Source organism: Tamandua tetradactyla, chromosome 13, assembly GCF_023851605.1.
Source record: "Tamandua tetradactyla isolate mTamTet1 chromosome 13, mTamTet1.pri, whole genome shotgun sequence".
NCBI classification, from domain to species: Eukaryota; Metazoa; Chordata; class Mammalia; order Pilosa; family Myrmecophagidae; genus Tamandua; species Tamandua tetradactyla.
This window is the reverse complement of record NC_135339.1, coordinates 60,619,232-60,626,481: the sequence shown is the minus strand read 5'-3', so window position 1 is coordinate 60,626,481 and position 7,250 is coordinate 60,619,232. Positions and strand designations below refer to the sequence as shown.

General features: G+C 38.2%; 1 pseudogene; it reads right to left on the bottom strand.

Moving 5' to 3' along the window:
• Nucleotides 1–910: 910 nt before the first annotated feature.
• Nucleotides 911–2,306, bottom strand: LOC143653181 (serine/threonine-protein phosphatase 6 catalytic subunit pseudogene; annotated as a pseudogene).
• Nucleotides 2,307–7,250: the final 4,944 nt, after the last annotated feature.

The following is a 7,250-nucleotide window of genomic DNA, read 5'->3' as shown; positions in this document are numbered from 1 at the left end:
AAGGTCGCTGGCTGGTGGGCGCTCTGCTTCTTGTGGCTATGTTGTTCTGCCCTGCTCTCTCCGAATCTCCAACTTTCTCCAAGATGTTTCCACTTTTATAGGTTTCTAGTAAAGTAATCAAACCCCACCTGGAATGGGTGGAAACCTGTCTGCACCTAATCCAATTTAACATTCACTCTTGAGTGAGTCACATTTCCATGAAGATAATCTAATTAAAGCTTCCAACAAACAGTACTAAATAGGGAGTAGAAGAGATGACTGCCTTTACAAAGTGTGATTACGATTAAAACATGGCTTTTCTAGGTACATACATCCTTTCAAACCAGCACAAAGTTTTAAAATATTATGCTGAAAATTACATCTTATTTTAGTTTCTTTGGCTGCTGAAGCAAATACCTTGCAGTGGGTTGGTTTAAACAATTGGAATTTATTAGCTCACAGTTTTGAGGCTAAGAGAAAGTCCAAATCAAGGCATTATCAAATTATACTTCCTTCCTGAAGACTGGTGTTTGGGGCTGGCTGCTGGTGACCCTTGGTCCTTGGCTCCTCTACCACTTGTAAGTGCACGTGGCAAACTCTTTTATCCTCTTAGTTCTCTTTTAGCCTTCCTTAAACTTCAGTTTCTTGCTTCCCATGGCTTTGTCTGTCTGAGTTGCATTCCACTTTTTCCTAATTGAGATGGGCCATACCTTAACCGAAGAAACCTCATCAAAAAGTTTTATTTATTATGGGCTCACCCCCCCACGAAAATGATTTATGTTTAAGAATATGTTTTTGTGGAGGCATATATAGCTTTGAACCACCACACATGCTTTTTTTTTTTTTCCCTTTAGACCAATTTATTTTATATCCATTTAAAATATCCAACAAAGGACAATGAAGTTTACAGCTGGGACAGGTATACATAATCGAGACAGTTGCAGTCCATTGTGCCCACTGAATAACAACTTTGCTGCTGAAATTTCTTAAAACTCAACAAACTAAAACAAAAGGCTGAATGATACAAAAAGAGGAGTATTTTGGTGTAGTCTGTTCTAATTGGCTTTTAAAAAAACCAAACACATCCTGTTTCCCCCAGACCAGTAAATAAGTAAGAGCTACATGCAGCAGTGTGAATATTAAGACATTTCTCAAGTCTTCTCAAATGAGTCCAAGTTAGGGAAGGGATGGGGGAGAAAACGGATAGAAAAACATTGCTATAGACACCATAACAAACAATAAATTTAGATAATTTAAAATAAAAAAGGCAAGAGGCAGCATTTCAGCAGCAAAGTGCTCAATAAAAAGTATATTGTTGAGGGTAGTACAAGAAAGTTGGGGTAAGAAGAGGACAGGAAAATGGGTCAGCAGGATGGGCGAAGGCCTCAAAGAAAATACGGCGTCGTCGTTCTGGGAGGAATAACACGTTCTGAATCTGGAACTGCCCGAAATAACTTTGGTTCCCTTATATTTACATCTTTGAAGACCATAATCGAGGCAATATTTCCACAACGATAGCAGTAGTTAGGAGCAGACCATACTGTTACCAGCTTCTCATCAAACATAAATTTATAGCCTTCATGCACTAGTTGGTGTGCTCTGCAGATGAGTTTCAAGTTGTTGATATGAACAAACTCATTTGTGACCTTTGCTCCAAAAAGCCAACCTGCTCCTTGAGGACTGATTGCCCAAGTAGCCACATCTTCAGAATCTGACCAAACCAGGCCACAAAATGCTCCTTTATGAGGAATTTCCTGATTCCGTTCAATAGTTCGAATTTGATCCAGTGTTTTGATATCAGGAGATAAGCCACCATGAACACACAAAATCTGTTCATCTATTAAAGCTGCTACTGTGAGCATGTCAAAAACTTTGGTACAATATCTTCAGGCATTAGCATTTCCATATTTGGTTTGGCACTCATCATAAAATCCATATACCTGTGTTATCTGTCTACTCTCATGATTTCCTCGCAATAGTGTAATACGATCAGGCCACTTAGCCTTTAGTGCAAGAAGGTAAATGAAAGTCTCCAAACTATAGTAACCTCTGTCTACAAAATCACCCATAAATATGTAGTTTGTGTCAGGAACCTGACCTCCAGTTCTGAATAGTTCACAAAGATCATAAAACTGTCCATGTATGTCTCCACACACTGTTACTGGCGTTGATACTGGCTGAACATTTGACTCTTCTAAGAGGAGGTCACAAAGATAGTCACATAACCGCTTTAGGTCGTTCTCTGGCAGGTACTTGCATAGCCGCGCTATTTCCACATACTTGTCCAAGTCTAGTGGCGCCATTTTAGAAGTACAAACTGCAGCGGCGGCTGCAGATGTTCCACACATGCTTTTTAAGTACACTTATGATGAACAATTTTAGGTGTTGACAGTGTGCAAAGATGAACATAGATTTTTTTTGTTTTGTTTTTTTAATTCATTTTTTTTTTTTTTTTTTTTTTTTTTAAAGGAAAGACAGAGAGAAGGAAGGAAGGATAGAAGGAAGGAAAGGAGGAAGAAAGGGAAACATCTTTTAAACATTTTCTTGTTTTATTGTATTTTGTTTCTCCGTTTTTTGTTACATGGGCTGGGGCCGGGAATCGAACCGAGGTCCTCCGGCATAGCAGGCAAGCACTTTGCCCGCTGAGCCACCGCGGCCCGCCCCATTTTATTTTTTTAATACCAAAAAACACCAAATGCAAACATTCCTATTTTGATCATTCCATTCTACATGTATAATAAGTAATTCACGATATCATCACATAGTTGCATATTCATTATCATGATCTTTTCTTGGAACATTTGCATCTATTCAGAAAACAAAATAAAGCGAAAACAGAAAAAAAATTTATACATACCATACCCCTTACCCCTCCCTTTCATTGATCACTAGCATTTCAAACTAAATTTATTTTAACATTTGTTCCCCCTATTATTGATTTTTATTCCATATGTTCTACTTGTCTGTTGACAAGGTAGATAAAAGGAGCATCAGACACAAGGTTTTCACAATCACACAGTCACATTGTGAAAGCTATATCATTATACAATCATCTTCAAGAAACATGGCTACTGGAACATAGCTCTACATATTCAGGCAGTTCCCTCCAGCCTCTCCATTACATCTTGACTAACAAGATGATACTACTTAATGCATAAGAATAACCTCCAGGATAACCTTCAACTCTGTTTGGAATCTCAGCCATTGCCACTTTGTCTCATTTCACTCTTCTCCCTTTGGTCGAGAAGGTTTTCTCAATCCCTTGATGCTGAGTCTCAGCTCATTCTATGTTTTTTCTCAATTCCTTGATATTGAGTCTCAACTTATTTATGCTTCCAGCCCTCCTCCCTCTATCATTCTCACATTCAGCTTCATTCAGAGTTTTAACATAATTGTATTACAGTTAGGTAGTGTTTCGCTGTCCATTTCTGAGTTTTTACATTCAGTACTGTTGCACAGTCTGTATCCCTTCAACTCCAATTACCCAATATTTTACCCTATTTCTATCTCCTGATGGCATCTGTTACCAATGAAATTCTCCAAGTTTATTCACTAATTGAACATAGGTTTCTGAAGAACTTTTCATTGAACTGTATAATACACATGCAGAAAAAGCATGTATATTATAAGTTTATAGCTCCATGGTTTTTGTATGTTTTTTTGTGACTATATTTACCTGGGAGTAGAATTATTGGGTTTTAGGGTGTGTTAGGCTGATAATGGCTTCCATTCTGCTGCCTTTATTAGTTTGAATAGTGCCCCCCTAAAATTCATGTCTACCTGGAAGCTGTGAATGTGACTTTATTGGGAAATAGGTTCTTTGCAGATGTAATCAAGTTAAAATGAGGTCAGATTGCAATAGGCTGGGTCCTACTCCAGTGACTGGTCTCTGTACAAGAAGAGAGAAATTTGGACACAAACATACATGGAGAGAAGATGGCCTTGTGAGGACAGAGGTAGAGATTGGAGTTATTCTGCCACAAACCAAGGAATGCCAAAGATTGCCAGCGACCACCAGAAGCCAAACGAGACAAGGATGTATTCTCTTCTAGAGACTTATGAGGGAGTATGGCCTTTGCGACACCTTGATTTTAGATTTCTAGCCTCCAGATCTATGAGAGAATAAACTTCTTTTATTTTAAGCCACCAAGTTTATGGTAGTTTGTTTTGGCACCCCCAGGAAACTAATACAAAGTCCTAATCCCAGAAACCTGTGAATATTACCTTATTTGGGAAAAGGGTCTTTGTAGATGTAAATAAGATAAGGCTCTTGAGATGTGGAGATTATCCTGGATTGTCCAGGTGGGCACTAAATATCATCACAAAATTCCTTATAAAGGAGAGGTAGTAGGTGATTAATACATGCAGAAAAGGCATTGTGAAAATGGAGGCAGAAATTGGAAAAATGCAGCCACAAGCCAAGAAATGCTGACAAGCCATGAGAACTTGGAAGTAGCAAGGAACAGTTTCCCTCCTAGAGCCTCTCTTGGGAGTGCAATCTTGCCAACATTTTGTTTTTGGACTTCTGGCCCAGAACTGTAAGAGAATAAATTTCTGTTGCTTTAAGCCACTAAGGTTTGTAGTAATTGTACAGCAGCCACAGAAGACTAATAAATAGAGTATATGGAGTATGCAAATGTGTAGCTTTAATAAATATTGCCAAATAATTATTCAGAGTGTTTGTAACAATTTAGACTTCTAGTAGCAATGTTGAGAGTTCTGGTCACTTTATATTAGGGGTTGGGGGTCAGTTATTAAACAGCCAGAGTAAATATTTTTAATTTATAGGCCATATAATCTTGGGGCAGATACTCAGCTCTGCCATGTAGCACAAAAGAAGCCATAGACTATGCAAAAATGAATGAGTATGGCTGTATTCCAATAACCCTTTATTTAGAAGAGTAGTGGTGCACTTTAGTTTGATGACTTCTGATGTATATCCTCACCAACATTTGATATTTTCTGTCTTTTACATTTTTGCTTTTCTACCTGATGCATAGTAGTATCTCATTATGTTTGTAAATCACATTTTCCTGATGACTAATGAAGTTGAGTAGAACTTTTCATATGTTGACTACTTAGGTACACTTTTTTGTAATTTTTTTCTGACTCTGGATTTGGCCAATTCTGGACATTTAATGTAAATGAAATCATATAGTGTGTGACCCTTTGTGTTTGGCTTCTATCGCTTAGCATTTGCTTTAGTTTGCTGTAGCTGCCAGAATGCAATATAACAGAAATGGACTGGCATCTACAAAGGGGATTTATTAACTTACAAGTTTACAGTTCTGAGGCCATAAAAATGTCCAAATGAAGGCATCAACAGGAGTGTGCCTTCACTCAAAAAAGGCTGATCCTGTCTAGGGTTTCTCTGTTCACATGCAAAGGCATATGGTGATATCTGCCTGCCCTTCACTCCCGAATTTCGTTGCTTTCATCTCCTGGTTCCAGTGGCCTCCTGTACCAGTTTGATACTGTTGTGTACCCCAGAAAAGCCATGTTCTTTAATCCTGATCATTATTGCTGGGTCTAATTTTTTTGATTAAATTGTTTCCATGGAGATGTGACCCACCAATTGTAGACAGGACCTTTTGATTAGGTGGTTTCCATGGAGATGTCTTTACCCATTCAAGGTGGGTCACTTAGTGGAGTCCTTTTAAGAGGGAACCATTTTGGAACAAGCTTCAGACACAACACACAGAGAGACCTTTGGAGATGCAGAAAGAAAACACCCCTGGGGAAACCATTTGAAATGAAAAATTCGGAGAGAAAGCTAGCAGACATCGCTATGTGGCTTTCCAGTTAACAGAGGTGTTCTGGACCCATTGGCCTTTCTTGAGTCAAGGTAGCTTTCTTTTGATGACTTAGTTTGGACATTTTTATGGCCTTAGAATTGTAAACTTGTAATTCAATAAATTCCCTTTATAAAAGCCAATCCATTTCTGGTATATTGCATTTTGGAAGAAACTTAAACACCTATTTGAGCTTCTGTATATGTTTGTAAGCCTCTCTAGACATCTGCTCTCTGTGTTGGGTTTGCCTTTCATACAGGATCCCAGTAAAAAGATTAAGACCCACCTAGAATGGACAGGGTCATAGTTCAACCTAATCAAAAGGTCCCATCCAAACAATAGATCTGCCCCCCCCCCCCCCAAAGATTAGATTAGGATTAAAAGAACATGGCTTTTCTGGGATCCATAACAGTTTCAAACCAACACATTGCACCCTCTGAACCCCAAAAAGACATGTCCTTTTCAAATAGAAAATACACTCATTCCATATCACAAAAGCCGTAAACCCTTTTTAGAAACAATATAAATATGATGCAAAATCAGAAACAGTACAAAATCTCATCAAAGTCAATTACGCATAGTTTGTCCTGTGGCAAAATTCTCCTCTGGCTGTGGACCTATAAAACTTAGAACAAGTTAACTGCTGCCAATATACAAAGGAGGGACAGTCATAGGATAAACATTCCCATTTCCATTGGGTGAAACTGGAAGGAAAATAGGGGTCATTAGATGCAAAAGGCTCCAAAGACCAGCGGAGAAAACTCCATTCGATTTTTAAAAAATATTTTATTGAGAAATACTCACACACATACAATCCAACTATATTATACAATAAATGGCTCATAATATCATCACATAGTTGTGTAGTCTTCACCATGATAATTTTTAGAACATTTACATAGCTCCAAAAAAAGAAAAGAAGGAAAAAGAACTCATACATTCCATTATCCCTTACCCCTCCCTTTTATTGGCCCATAGTATTTCAATCTACTCAATTTTTACCCTTTATCTCACCGTATTATTTATTTATTTTTATCCTTTTTTTTACTCATCTGTACATACCCTGGATAAAAGGAGCATCGGACACAAGGTTTTCACAATCACGTAGTCACATTGTAAAAGCTACATATATTTATACAGTCTTCAAGAATCAAGGCTACTGGAACACAGTTCAGTAGTTTCAGGTACTTGCCTCTAGCCACTTCAATATATCATAAACTAAAAAGAGATATCTATATAATGTGTAAGAATAACCTCCAGGATAACCTCTTAACTCTGTTTGAAATCTCTCAGCCACTGAGATTTTATTTCTCTCTTACCCCTTTTGGTTAAGAAGCCTTTCTCATTCCCATGATGCTGGGTCCCAGCTCATCCCTGGGTATCGTGTCCCATGTTACCAGGGAGATTTATACCTTGGGAGTCATGTCTCACATAGGGCGGGTAGCAGTGAGTTCACCTGCCAAGTTGGCTTAGACAGAG